Below are 15,492 nucleotides of genomic sequence, written 5' to 3'. Positions count from 1 at the left end.
CCGAGCGTGTGTCGTGCGTGTTGGGTCCGCGCAGTAGCGCCCTTCCGTGTTTCTGTCTCTGCGGCCTCCCTGAGGCCCGCGGCTGGGGCGGCGGAAGGCAGGGGTTGGACCCCCACGTCCGTCTCCTGGGCGCCTCCGCGGAGCTGCGTGCCGGCGTTGGAAGCGCAGGCTCGGCCAATTACTTCCTCAAGGTCCCATAGTTCCTCAGCCCAGTGCTCTTAAAAAAAAAAAAAAAAATCTAATCCGTTGAGTTAGGGCAAAGCTCTGGGAGGTGGGGATGGTACGCGGCTGCCACAGCGTTGCTGCCGCCTCAGGTTATTCCTAGCTGAAGGCTCAGCCGCGGCGTCCCCGAGCGAACTCCTTACTGCCTTTGCTGGGCGCAGCCCGGTAGAACCCCTCGAGCTCTGGGGCTACTTCTGGTTAAAGAGGAATAAATAAACCAGAAAATGGCAGTCGGAGACCGTTTCTCTTCATTAACCACCAATTAGCAACGGTGACGCCCCTCGCCGCCCCCTCACGTAGTTATTTTGTCACCTGGAGGCTTAAATAGGTGTCCTGTGGGGAGATGTGTTCCCAGCGCGTTTTAACTCGTCAGCCCACCAGTCCGCTCTGGTCAAAGAATGGACTTTGTTGTCGTCGTCGTTGTTGTTGACCTTTTCGGTTCAAGTAAAGTTCGCAACTATGAGGAACAACAACAACAAAAAGCCACACGCAACTTAAAGTTACGTCGTATTTTAAAAATAGTTTCAAATCTAAATATAATAAGATCATTTGCTTTCAATGCATCCGGCAGGGGCATGGAAAAGAGCAGTGTTTTTAATATTTTGGATATGAATCATTAATTTTTTTTTTTGCCTTGGTAATGCGCTTTGCGAATTTAAAGGCAGGCCCCCGCCGAACTGGATGTTTTGGCTAGTAGAGTTTTGAGGAATATTCACAGAATCGGCCGAGGCACCTTAGATCATCAGAAATAAGATGATAATCTGGTTTCTAATTAGTAAGTGTGGAAATGTTTTCTGTTTTCTTTTTTTTTTTTATTTTGTTTTCTGTTTTCAACCTTCATTCACAATTTAGAATAATTTTGAGGCTTGTCGAAAAATAAGGGAAATACACTTTTATCCTTCCTAAGGAGAAAATGGCTTAGCCCATTATTTTGAAGTTTATCTGATGCGAGTCTATTTTTATTTTAAAATACATGCCTCCTTACTATAATTATGAAAAAGGTGGGTCTTAGCAACAAAATTATCTTTGTGTTAAAATTATTTTCTCCCATACCTCCTCACACCTGGGCCCCCAGGAAAAAAATGCGCGCACACACACACACACACACACACACACTAAAGGTTGCGAACTACCTGAAGTCGTGACCTGATACACTGTATATCCAAAACTGTGTTTTCTGAAGCGACAGTCTTCAGGAGGGGAGGGGTCAATTAGGTATCCCTACTCCTTAACCTTAGAAGGTACGTGGAAGATTTCAGTACATACCCTTTACATAAATGATAGCTTAAGGGTGCTAATTCTCGGGTTGTCCACTTTCTTCCCTAAAATTGATCTGCCTCAGAGTGTGCTTGAATCAGACACATTTCTCCCTTCCTCTTTGGTAATTGTCCCTCTCCCACTCAACAAATAAAGCAATACCTTTAAACTGACCTAAATCTGTTTACAAAGTGAGTGATTCTAATGACTGGGTAGCTCATTCTTTTGCAAAAATGGCCGTTTCCAAGGGCCTTGAAAAATATTACAGGATTTAATTGAGTTGTCAGCTGACCATTAAAAATAATTTTTGATGACATACCTCTGTGATTTTTGTACATAGCTTAGTAATTTAAAAAAATGATTACTATTATAACCAGAAATCCTTCTGCTCCCAAATACTTGGAATGGAAGAATACAAAATAGAAGAACAACTTAACCTGTTTCTTTCTAGCAATGAATAGTATTCATCCTCGATACATGACCTAAGTGGGTGTTGGGGGGAGAAGATCCTATCTATTTCCTTATGAGATGCATTTTCAATAATGACTGACTTGATATTTTATAATGATCATAATTTGTAATATGTTATTTGATCAGTAGTAGTCTAGTAATGATAACAATACTAAGGAAAATTTTTAGAACTTATGTTCTCAGGAATTTTAAAATATTTCTTTGTTGTCATTAGAGGAAAATGTTATAGGATGGTCAGTTTAAAATATTTTCAAACACTAAGATGTTAGGATAAACTTGTGGGAAAGAAGTGAGGTAAAAATATGAACTCAAGGAGAAAAGGACTGATAATCAAGTTCCTAACTGTAAAAAGAGAGCTCGGTCATGTGCTTTATGATGAGATGAATAATAATGGGTATCAAATTACTATGGTATTTACATTTCATGTATAAAAGTGTTATGCTACTGTCTCTAGTAACTAGCTTTGTTCTGGACAATCTGTGCTTCTTAATAACTTTTTGACTTGAAATGCTTTGCATTCAATTAGCTTCTGACAGAGCTTTCATTTCTTAAAAAATAAAATGTGAATGTCATAGTTGTAAGCACAGTAACTAAGTGTAGTGATTTTCTTTTGAAAACATATAGGTGAAGAAAATTTTGATAGCCCTGGAAAGTCCTAAAGTAGAGAGAAGAAATATAAGGACAGCTAACAGAACAGCAACAGAGAAGCCAGAATGGAGTTAGTAGATTGTACAGAGAAAGAAAAAAGGCCCAGTGGAAGGAATCCTATACTCTTATTAAATGAAGTAAGAACAATTGTCCTCTGAGCCTTGACAGTATACCCTAGCTTTTGGGGATATCGATTCATTAATTTGTTGCGAAATTAACAAATACTTAGCACCTACCATATGCTAGACATTGTGTTAGGCATTGAAATGAAACAGGCAAAATGACTTTTTAATGTATAAAAAAGTAAAATCTATCACAGGGAAATCAGTCACATAGACAAAGACCTATGTGAAATTCAACAAAATGACAAGCAATTCCTTCCCATTAATTTTTTAATGATAATTTCTATATGTGCCTATGAAAAAAAATTTTTCCTACTTAAAATGGAGGAAGAAATAACTCTGAGGCTTTTACGTGTTCACTATAAAAACCAAGAAGAGACAAAGTCAAGTTTGTTGGAGGAAAGACATTTTATAAAGCTACCAAGTAAAATGAAAGGATGACATTAAGCTTCTCTAAGATCTGTAGAAAAAAATTAAGCTAGATTTTTAAAATAGATTATGAAGTAAAGGAGAGGGAAATTTCCAAACCCATTACACAACCCATACAAGAGTGAAATTGTTGAATTTATAGTAGTTGCAAAGTTAAAGACATAATTTCCTAGTGTAGATTTTTAAATGGTCTATGAAGAGTACATTAATTCTTTAAAATACAAAAAATACATGTTTTTAATTCACTGATAATAATCATTTAATCTATAATCATTTTATATCAATCCCTCGTGGCTTTAAAAAGCTCCTTCCTCTCATCCCATAGCCAGTCTGTTCCTGCTTTTATGGATTCTACTCCTTAGCTATCTTTCAAATTCTGTTTATAATCCCTACTGTTCTACAGTCTCCTATTTGTACTATTTTAATAGTTCCTTCTAATTAGTTTTTTTTCTTTTTTTGGTTAGCTCATTCTTTATATGGATATCTAAATGATCTTTTCCCATTGTAAATATTACCATTACATTTCTCCTCTTAAACTGGTAAAATGACTCCTTAGCGTGTTTTAGAAAGCCATTCTTAAACTAGCCCGGCCTATTTTTCACCAGATCCTAGAAACATTGCCAACTCAAGCACTGAAATTGGGTATCTTTGTTCATGTACAAAGGTAGCATTCAGCTGATACTGATTATGATCTTACATGCTTTTTTTATCATTGATATTACTTAAAAATTTTTAAATTCTCAGTTAATTGGGGAACCCTGGAAAGATTCTCCAACATCAATTTGAGAATTATGGCTCTACTTAATATTTGTCTTGGAATAGAATCACATTTTGGGACCCTGGGTGACTCAGACCTTGATTTTGGCTCAGGTTGTGATCTCAGGGTCCTGAGTGGAGCCTTGCATCAGGCTTCATGCTGGGTATCGAGCCTGCTTAAGATTCTCTCCCTATGGGGATCCCTGGGTGGCTCAGCGGTTTGGCGCCTGCCTTTGGCCCACAGTGCGATCCTGGAGTCCCGGGATCGAGTCCCACGTTGGGCTCCCTGCATGGAGCCTGCTTCTCCCTCTGCCTGTGTCTCTGCCTCTCTCTCTCTCTATGTCTATCATGGATAAATAAATAAATCTTAAAAACAAACAAACAAAAAAAAGATTCCCTGTGTCCCTCCTCTTCTGCTCTCTTTCTCTTCTTTCTTAAGGATTTATTTATTTGAGAGAGAGAACATAAGCAAGTGTGGAGAGGGGCAACAGGAGAGAATCCTCAGGCAAACACGCCCCCCTCCCCCCTGAAGATCATGGTGCCGACAGGGGGCTCCATCTCACAACCCACAAGATCAAGACCTAACCTGAAACCAAGAGTTGGATGCCTAAACAGCTGAGCCACCCAGGCACCCCCTCCCCCAAAATAAACAAAGACCAAAAATTGAAATAACATTTAGAAGAGGATCTTGTATCATGGTATCAGAAAGATAATGGATATCCATGAAGATAATGGATATCATCAGAATATATCGAGTGACAATTTTTTGTTACTGCATCACAATTTTTTTAGAGTATGTAGCAGAAGGGTATCATTATTTTGACACCAAGTGTTCCATAGTGAAATCAAAGCTGTTTTGTTCCCTTTGTGCCTAAAATTAAAAAAAAAAAAATTTTTTTTTTCTCCAAAAATCATCCTAAACTAATACCAAAGTTCTTAGTTGTTCTTCTAAATCTTCATAATGAGTTGCATTGCTACTTGTATGTTATTGGTAGGAGTGATTAAGAAAAAATCTTACCTCATCCTACCAGTACTTTTTCTGGAATAATCCAAAGTTTCAATTTCAGTAAGTGTTTCTTTTGTTTCTGCAACAGGACAGTTTGATATATTTATTATCTCAAATGAACTAATACGTTTCAAATACCTATGTTAGATAATATAGAAGTTTAAAGATCAGAGATAAGGCAGAACTAGAAATGCCTGGAAATACTTAACTCTACATTGAAGAAACCATCGATATGTTGAGCTTAATGACTGAGATGACTGCTCAAAACTAAGAGTTTTAGAAGCCAAATTATCTCTTTATTATTTTTCAATTTTGATTTTTGGTACTGTGTAGATGAAAATGAAATAAGTACATCTACACCAGATCTTAAGTGGGGAACTTATTAGCAACAGAAATACAAATTAAATTATCAGTAACACTTACATTCATGAAAAGTGTAATTACTTTTTGACATTGAGTTTATCATTCACTAAGTACATCATTCACTAACATGGAATATTTAATGTTTTGGTCAATATTTTTTATAAAAGTTATGAAACATAGGCCAAAAAGTCTCAAGAGAATGAAAAAAAAATTTTTTTGGTCTATGCAACTAGGTAGAGGACAATTACAGTTTTCTAGATAGAGCAAGCTCACCTAAAAAAAAAAAAAAATACACATATGGAGATCTTTTATTGAGGGGAAAAATATGGCTTGGGTTGAGGATAAAAAGAGGCCAGGGGAAGAATCTGTGCATCTTGATATTAAGTAAATCAGCAGAATATTCCATAATCTTTGTTCTCTAAAAATAAACCAACAACAAAAATCTTTAAAAGATTATAAATATCTTTCATTTTTATAAAAACTGAGACTTTTTTCAATTTTTTCAAAAGAAATATACAGCAATAAGGAAATTGTCAATTATAAAATATAGGATTAGTCATATTTATATGATGTGTTTATGAAATGTTCCTTTAGTTAAGTAGAGAAAGTGTGCCTTTTTCCGTACACAACTAGATTATGTCAGTCTCATGTCTCCTTTTTGCTGAAAAATAATAAAAATTTTAAATATTGGTAACACATAATCTTAATAATTTTGGTCATTTCTAATGATATCTTAATAAAAAGTACAGGAAAAATAGACTTGACATTCATTTTGTTGCTTTGCACACTGAAGGATGATATATTTAAAACCAAATATATCAGTATTACATTAAATATACACAGACTACTCAAACACTGTTGTATTGGTTTAAGAAAAAATGTACTCAAAATAAAAGATCTGTGAAAAATAGTAAAGGATGAAAAAAGTATTGATCATGAATAAACTAAGCTAAAGTAGAAGGTAGCCTGATATAAAATATTAACATAAGTCAAAGGAGACTTTCAGGAAAAAAAAAAAAGTGTTGCTTCCTCCTGAAGATAAAAAAAAGTCTGTGTGTGTCTCATAAAACAGCTTTACAGTATATGAAGCAAAACTAGATAGAAGAGATAAACACACAATAATGGAAGACTTGACCTTACCTTCTTCACTAATTGATAGAATGAAAAGAGAAAAATACATTAAGGAAATAGATTATTGGAATCAAAATTATTAATATCACACCCACTAGAATGACTATAACCAGAAACAAAAAAAATGGAAAATATTTATCTTAAAATTAATATGGAATCCCTGTATCCAAAACAATTTGAGAAAGTGGAACAAACTGGAAGTTTCACATTTACTGACTTCAAAATGTGTCACAGAGGTACAGAATCAAAACAGTATGTCACTGACATAAAGGCATATGTATGATATATGAATCAGTGGAAGAGAATAGAGGGCCGCCCTGCCAAAACCCTCATATAAGTGGTCAAATAATTTTCAGCAAAGATTCCAAGGCCATTCAATGGGAAAAGGGCAATTTTCAAACCAATGGTGTTGGTTTTGGGAAAACTGAATATCCAAATGTGAAACTATGAAGTCAGACCCTTACCTCACACCATGTACAAAAATTAAATGAAAATAGATCAAAGACTTAAAATATAAGAGCTAACACTGTAACAGTCTTAGAAGAAAAATAGGGGAAAGCTTCATGGTGTTGGATTTGGCAGTGAGTTTTTGGATATGACAACAAGCACAGGCAACAAAAGGAAAAATAGGTAAGTGAAGGTCTCTAAATCACTAATGCACAAAGTTAGCTAATGACTCCAATATTGGAAAAATAATGTGATCTTTACTTTGAATTTCATTAGAACTACCTAAATATATAATTGAGGAGTAGGGCAGCCTGGGTGCCTCACGGTTTAGCACTGCCTTCGGCCCAGGGCATGATCCTAGAGACCCGGGATTGAGTCCCATGTCAGGCTCCCTGCATGAAGCCTGCTTCTCCCTCTGCCTGTGTCTCTGCCTCTCTCTGTCTCTCTCTGTGTGTCTCTCTTTAGATAAGTCCTTTCTTCTTCTGGCCTCAGAGGAGACTCTCAGCTCCCTGTTTTTCTGCATGATGAAATGGAAAAGACAACAAGGCACATTAGTTTCATAAAAGACTTCCAAAAATCTCATATTCACCCTCCATCTTATTAAAATATTATAAATAAATTAAATGTTAAAATATATATAAAATATATTATGATTTTGTTTGATTTTTAATCAAACAATTAAAAAATAAATATAAATATATATATATATATATATATATATATATATATATATATATATATATGCTGTTTGCGGAACTGACCTACACTCTGGCCACAGAGGAAGCTGAACGCATTGGCGTCGACCACGTGGCCCGAATGACAGCCACGGGGCAGCGGCGAGAACTCCACAGTGGCCGAACACCTGATAGCGCAACACAGTGTCATTAAGATGCTGCACAGCCGGGTCAAGCTCATCTTGGAATATGTCAAGGCCTCTGAAGTGGGAGAGGTCCCCTTTAACCATGAGATCCTGCAGGAGGCCTATGCTCTGTGTCACTGCCTCCCTGTGCTCAGTACAGACAAGTTCAAGACACTTTTACGATCAATGCAATGACGTGGGACTCATGGCCTACCTTGGCACCATCACCAAAACCTGCAACACCATGAACCAGTTTGTGAACAAGTTCAACGTCCTCTATGACCAACAAGGCATCGACAGGGGGATGCGGGGGCTCTTCTTCTGAGAGGGTACTTGAAGGGACCATGCACAGGTTGAACAGTGGTCCCACAGGGGAGGGGCATCACACTCCCTTTAGAGAAACCTCCTATTGATAATAAAAAGGAAGCAGCCCCTCAGCACCCCTAAAAAAAAAACTGGGTATGAGCTTTAGTCAAAAGAAACGGAGCCCAGGAAGCTTCAGCACAGAATACATTAGAGAGGAGTCCACAATGGAGATGAGAATCAATCTTCCTAGAAAGATGATGGCAAGGCTGTGAAGGCCCTAAATGTAAGATGGAGGGTGAATATGAGATTTTTGAAACTCTTTTATGAAACTAATGTGCCTTGTTGTCTTTTCCATTTCATCATGCAGAAAAACAGGGAGCTGAGAGTCTCCTCTGAGGCCAGAAGAAGAAAGGACTTATCTAAAGAAATTGAAAATTGAACGAACTGGAAAAATCCTCTAGCTTGTTTCTTTCCAGGGTAAGAATTCCAACTTATGCCTATTCTCACCGTGTCATGTTTACTTTGTGAATTTAGATGTGATCTTTTGAAGAAGCATGCTCTCATGCTTTTACATCATGCAGTTTAAAATTACTTCAATTTTCACATTCTCATTTTAAAACTCTTTAGTGATTCATTTTCTCAATATTTGTGTAGTGATTCTTGAAACAGTAATTATGTATGTGCTCACTAGCACCCAGAGTAAAAAAGCCGTCACTCTTTATTAAGTTATGACACTTATTTCTAAAATGAGGAACATAATGACAATGTATAAATCATTTCGAATGACAAGTTGAAATTCTCTAATTAGACTAGCTTGAGATTCTATTCTTGTGTCTTATGATATAAGGGAAGTGGTGAACTTAAAGATTGTTCTTCCACAACATTAGTGGAACAAAATTTTACCTTTACATAAATCAACTATATGACTTCCATGGCAAATAGCTTAAAGTCATTGAAAATGAGCACATGTAAGGAGAAACAACCAAGCCCACCAGAAATCAATGCTCTCTTTGTTCAACCTACAGATAGAATTCTAATCCATTTATATTGCTATTGTATTTGGTAGACTGTCTGAAGAACTTAATTGTAATTATCGTTGGATCTGTTGTTTCAATATACTGAATAAGTCTCAATATACTGAATAAACTAGGATATTTTTAACCAATAAAGACTTAAATCATATAGATCGATTATTAAGATTTGAAGTTAGCATTTAGCACAATTTATCAGATTTCTAATTATTTGTTAACTATTTCCTTAAAAACTTTTAAAGCTAAAGCATATAGTTGCTGTAAAAGATAGCAGTTTTTAATTATGCCAAAAGCTATTTCTTTCCATTCAACTTTGATTTCTGATTTTGGATGAAATTCATTAGTTATCTTAATATTAAAACAAAAGAAAAAAGAAAGAATAGCTTTTAAGCATCTTGAAGTATTTATTCAGCCAGAATCTATCCAGAAATATCTGCATAAGCTAGTACATGAATAATAAAGCTAAATTACAATTTTGAACAGATAATAGGCTCTTAAATTTCTGTTGAATCAAGTATAATCTAAGGTTGACTATAGGCACAAATTTGTTAATTAGGTAAATGAATGAACAGTGATTGTTTACATCACAGGGAAGATTAAAGATAAATGTGGGACACCTGGGTGGCTCAGTCTGACTCTTGGTTTTGGCTCAGGGTCCTGAGATCCAGCTCCACCTGGAGCTCTATGCTGGGGGATCAAGCCCGTTTAAAATTCTCCCTCTGCCCCCACCATTGCTTATGTGTGTGAGGACTCATGCACATTCTCTCTCTCTCAAATAAATAAACAAACGAATAAATCTACTTTAAAGTTTAGAAGCAAACTAAATTGAGTACTTGAGAAAAATCATTATGGAAAGATGAAATAATTAGAATACATTCATTCTGCTTTGGTTTCTGCATATTTTAATTTTCTATCTAACTATAAATAGACGTTGCTTAAAAGCAGTGTAGAAAGGAAATCAGACATTTATTATATGTCTTCCGTGTATCAGATACTGAAATGCGTTTTTATATGTTGTTTCATTTTATCACTAAAACCATCCTATGAATTAAGTATTATTATTATCAATACATACAGATGTAAAATGATGCTCAGACTTAACTTACTTGCCTTAATTTAAAAATCTCAGGAAATGGAGCCAGAATTTAAGTCTAGAGCTATAGAAAATATTCAGTTGATACACACATCCATCCTGGTTGTTAAATGTTTGAATATCAGTGCTGCTTAGGCCAGTCTTAATTCTGAAGTTCATATTATTTCCATTATTTTATAGTACTCTAAATATTCAGTGCTTTTCTTTCACGGGAACTTTTTTAGATGTTGGGATACAGTGGTTAGACAAGATTATATGAACCTTGCCCTAAGTGGCTTTTCATTATCTTGTAGAGGACTTCAAATTATAACACAATGTATTAAGTGATATGCTAGGGAATTGAGAGTTCTGAGGGCACATCATAAGAGCTTTGACCCCTGCTTACCATTTTTCAGGTTGGTTTAGACATCACCTAAACCTAGCCTAACCCCCTTTACCTGAAACCCTTAGTGTGCCACATGTATTTGTCTCCTACACTTAACATTACTTGAGGAGGGGGTTTTTGTCTTTGCCTGAGCATTATGCCTGGCTCATAGCAAACTCTCAAGAACTAGTTTAGAACCAACAACAAAAGAATGGCTCAGGGTCTGAAACTCTAGCAAATAAGTTAGAGAGCATTCTTAGATAATATTTTAGGTATTGTGATGACAAGTGATGGAGATTTCCGCATAAAATAGGAGGCAAGTTTATGTTTTGAGAATGAGGAAATGGGGAAGGATTTATTCATAAAGGTTTACAGTAATCACTGTACAGATGCAAGAGAAAGAATACATAGAAAGGATAGCCTTGAAGATGTACTAACAGCTCCACTGAGGTTGGAGTCTTTGGATTTGGTGGTACCAATAAGCATGACTACATAATTTCCTCTAAGAATCAACAGCTCAGATGCAGGAAATAAGGGATCAAGCTATTTCTCTTGTTAGGAATGCCCTTGGCCTCAAGTAATTGGAAAGATAAATAGTAGTTTGAACAAAATTACTTTCTCGACTTTCATCTTAATTTCAGTTCCACATGCTCCAATGAGGATTTCATCTGTACCTCTGACCTTATGTTCATCAATCATCAATGACTTCCATGTTTAAATCCAGTATCATTTTCTCTGTTCTCCTTACTCAAATCCTAAGCAATATCTAACTCAATTAACTGTTCTGTCTCTCTGGAAACATAAGAGTTGTCAACTTTGATCCAGTTACTGAAGCTGAAAACTTAATAGTCAATTTTGATCACTACCTTATTCTCTACACAAAATACATCAGTGAGTTCTACCTATTTTACCTCTAAGACATATGGAATCAGTCCTATTTTCTGAGAGCCCTATTTCTACCCAAAACCAAAACATCATATCTTTTCTCAAATCTATTCTTTTTACTGTAATATAATATATTTTTAAGATATATACTTTGTTGAATTGTACCATTCATACAAAAACGTGTAAAAATTTTAGATGAACAGCTCACAAATTATCTCAAAGTAAGAGCACTTGTATTACCACATTTAGGGAAATGATGAATCTCTTCTTCTTACTCATTATCTGTCATGGTTATTAAGACCCTTGAAGAACATTGCCTGCTCCAGAGAAGCTACCTCATGGCCACTCTCAATCACTAGATCCCTTTGATCCAAGTTAACTACTACCTTAACTTAATAATAAATTTGTAATAACTCAATCACGTAGTCTTGTCACGAAGTATTTGTTAACAATTTTCGAATTGAGGTTTTGCCAAGGTTCTGATCTTTCAGATCTTTACTACTAAAATATTAATCAGGACACACTTTGCCTCTTAGTGTAGACACCTTGAAGGAGAAAGTAATTCCTAAACATACAAGGAGGTAACTTGTCTATGTTGCATCTTGTGTTTCTTCCCTCTGTGTTCATATTCAATAACATATTTCATTTATCTGAGACTTCTAAGTCAGATCCAAAGCTCCTCTTTGGGAAATCTGGCATCTTTTACTATAGGGATCTTCTATGAATAGTACCAAAATATTACCATATAATAACTGATATACTCTTAATATGTTAAACTAGCTGGAAAATAAAATGTGCAGTTCTTCAAGAGGCACAAAACAAAGGCTAATGCTGCTTGGGTGTCATTTCCTAGAAGCCTCACCATGAGATGCAAACTGTTAACTTTTGTTTGTCTTATGTGACCAATGATTTCACTGAAAACCTGCACAATTCAGTTTCAGCTATGGATTCAGTTGACCTTTGTGAAGTATTTACCTATGTAGATTGGGCATTTGACTTGTTTTAACCTATTAGGATTTTTTTTTTGTTTGGTTTTATATTAAAGAAAAATTGTGGAGGAAAATTGGTGTGTATGAATGCTGAGTTGGTTGGTTTTTTGGGTGGTTTCTTTTAGTCAGGCTTTCTGTACATTGAGATGTTAGGTGATTAATGAATCCTGAATGTAAAACTCTTCAATTCTAAAATTGCCGATAAAGCCTTTCTCATTTGAGCCCAAGCCAAAGTGCTCTCATTGCTGGTTTTCCTAAAGTCCGGGGATGGGGGGCGTGGGAACCCACCAGTTCACACTTTTTATAATGAGGGAAGAACATTTTAGCTATCTTATAAAAATGTGATTCAGTGTCTGTCTTTATAAAAGTGGGTTTTAAAAATTGGATAGTACAAATAATAGCAGTGAACCACTTTTATGGGTATCCTATAATTTTGTAATTATTAATCTAAAATTAAAATTCTGTAATTCTTTCTTTCAGAAGCACCTACACAGTACGTGCCACCCTGTATACAAACTAAATAGTGAGTTGGATGGGCTCTTCTGTAGCCTTTGAATAAGATCTTAGCTATTAACATGTCTCTCCCAGGTTGTATTTGAATTTTATTTTGTGCATTTTTGCTGGTATTGGTGGCATAGGAAATACTATAATATAGATTATCGCTACTAATGTATTTATTAATAGACCCAACCAGTCTTCTTTTTCTCCTTCTAACTCTTTGTTCGTGGAATGTACTATATATAGACATAGACTTCGTTTTAATATATTTAAAATCACAAATTTGTTTTATACTTTTTATGTTGTTGAGAGTGATAATTAGGCTTGTATTAGCATATTAAATAAATTTAGTCTTTTATAAAATTTAAAACACAGTATAAACAGAAAAGCAGACTTAAAGCTTCCCTGCTTTTCTAAAGCTCTTCTGAGTACATTCACTCCCCCATACAACATGCATTCTAAATATTAGTCCATATGTTTATATATTGAAATATTTTACCTCTGTCTCTTTCTTTTCTTTGAACTTATTTTATGGTTTCAATTTTTTTGAATTTTAGTTCCATAGAAGATTTAATCTCACTGTGTTCAATCAAGTTTATTAATCTTTTATGACTTTAGTGTCATACATACAAACACATTTATACTTAATTATATATATTATTTTCTAATTTTATTATTTTTTATATTGGTATTTAGTCAAGTCTGGAATTTATTTTTATAAATGGTACTAGGTTGAGATGGAACTTTGTTGTAAAAATTATGAATGTTGAATTTCTCACATGCTTTGGGACAGCAAATACTATGATTATATGGTTTTCCTTATATAATTTGTAATGTGACATGTCATTGTAATCATTGTAAACCTTGTAGGTGGCCAAACAGCACATATACTGGTATATGCCAGATCTGCCGGGGGAGTATTTGCTGGGGAAAGCTTAAAGGAATAGGGGTCAGTACCTCAGTGGAGAGTCACCAGTGCCTCATTCCATTCTACAGCAGAGCATAGCAATCTATGTGGGCCATGTGACAGATTCCATTAGAGGGACCTTGACCATTGGAACTGTGAACTTTTAATGAGTAATTAGAGAAATACCAGCTCCTCCCTTGGCATGATCAGGAACCAGAATATAGTAGTAATATGATGCAGCTGAACTTTGATTTTAGCACTATCCTGACAGCCTGGCATTCAAGATTGATGAGAAGTCCCAGCCCAACTGAAATCTAAGGCTTCTGGTTATAAATATAAGATGCTACAAGTTAGGGGCACCTGGGTGGCTCAGTTGGTTGAGCATCCAATTCTTGATTTCAACTCAGGTTATGATTTCAGGGTACTAAGATTAAGCCCCACATTGGGCTCCATGCTCAGCAGGAAGTCTGCTTGAGGTTTTCCTCTCCCTGTCTCCCTCTGCCCCTTCTCCTGTACACACACACTCTCTCTCATAAATTAATCTTAAAAAAAAAAAAAAAGATGCTGAAAACAGGATTGCCATGCCAGTAGGCCACAGCAGTATACATGATTGATTGTGTTAACACCAGCCCCTTCCCTGACATGAGAATCATTGGAAGTAGCAATGGGGTCCAAACATTATGGCTGACCAATATTGATTTCCTTAATGCCCTGGGCTATAGCCAGTTTCTGTGAGGTTTTGTAAGATGCCACATTTGTGGTAGGCCAGCTTGCAGGGAACCATTCAAGCAACTAATTAACTTTTACTTCTCAATGCCTATTTGGCCATGATCAGTCTTTTTCTTATTATTCTAATAAACGGGGCTTACTTTACAGATCTGATCTGCTTTAGCCAGAATTTTCTTAATCTACTTTCCTAAATGAAATTAACATAGTTTTTCTTTTCTTACACTCTTTCTATATGACTTTTTAAATTTCCTTTTGAGTTAAAAATATTCAAGGTGTCCTCTAGGAGCTTGTACATGTTTTTAAGATTCTTTAGTTATGTTTCTCATACAATTTATTTCTGCATTTTCTCTTGTTCAAGAACTAGCTTTTGTTTCAGATTATTATTGACTAAAGTTTGTGTGTACCCCCCAAATTCAGATGTGGGAGCCCTAGGCCCCAAGGTCTCTGTATTTGAAGATGGGGCCTCTAAGGAATTAATAAAGAGAGATGAGGCCCTAAAAGTAGGAGCCTGATCTGATAGGATTAGTATCCATATAAGAAAAGACACCAAAAATCTCATTCTCCCTCTCCTTGTGCATGCCCTGAGGAAAGGCTACAGGAGAAAGAGGGCATAGTGGGAAGATACCCATCTATAAGCCAAAGACTTCCAGCCTGCAAAACTGTGAGAAATAAATTTGTTTTCTGTTGTTTAAGACTGTTATGTAAACGGCGCCTGGGTGGCTCAGTTAGAAGCATCCAGCTCTTGATGTTTGTCTCACTCAGGTCATGATCTCAGGGTCTTGAGGCCGAGCCCTGTGTCAGGCTCCATGCCTAGATTCTGTCTCTTCCTCTTCCTCCGCCCCTCCCCACTGCTCACTCACTCCCTCTCTCTCAAAAAAAAAAAAAAAAGTTATTTAAACCATCTAGTCTATGGTATTTTTTTTAATGGAAGTCTATCTTGATCAGCTCTATTAGTTCTTTGGTTTTTGTTTTATTTTCT

At 35.8% G+C, this 15,492-nt stretch overlaps 1 protein-coding gene across 3 annotated transcripts in view; it reads left to right on the top strand.

Moving 5' to 3' along the window:
• The window catches only part of ZCWPW2 (zinc finger CW-type and PWWP domain containing 2), a 127,026-nt gene that overhangs the window by 215 nt on the left and 111,319 nt on the right, over positions 1-15,492 (top strand). For 2 of the 3 annotated variants that reach the window (XR_011995245.1, XM_026006370.2), the window contains exon 2: positions 8,385-8,494. The gene's annotated coding sequence lies outside the window, so the exon portion shown is untranslated. Of the gene's footprint in view, positions 1-702; positions 2,736-8,384; positions 8,495-15,492 lie in introns of those variants that run through there. The other variant, XM_026006369.2, reaches the window with a different exon arrangement.

This window comes from Vulpes vulpes, chromosome 11 (genome assembly GCF_048418805.1).
Source record: "Vulpes vulpes isolate BD-2025 chromosome 11, VulVul3, whole genome shotgun sequence".
Lineage (NCBI taxonomy): Eukaryota > Metazoa > Chordata > Mammalia > Carnivora > Canidae > Vulpes > Vulpes vulpes.
This window is presented reverse-complemented; position numbering and strand designations above follow the sequence as displayed.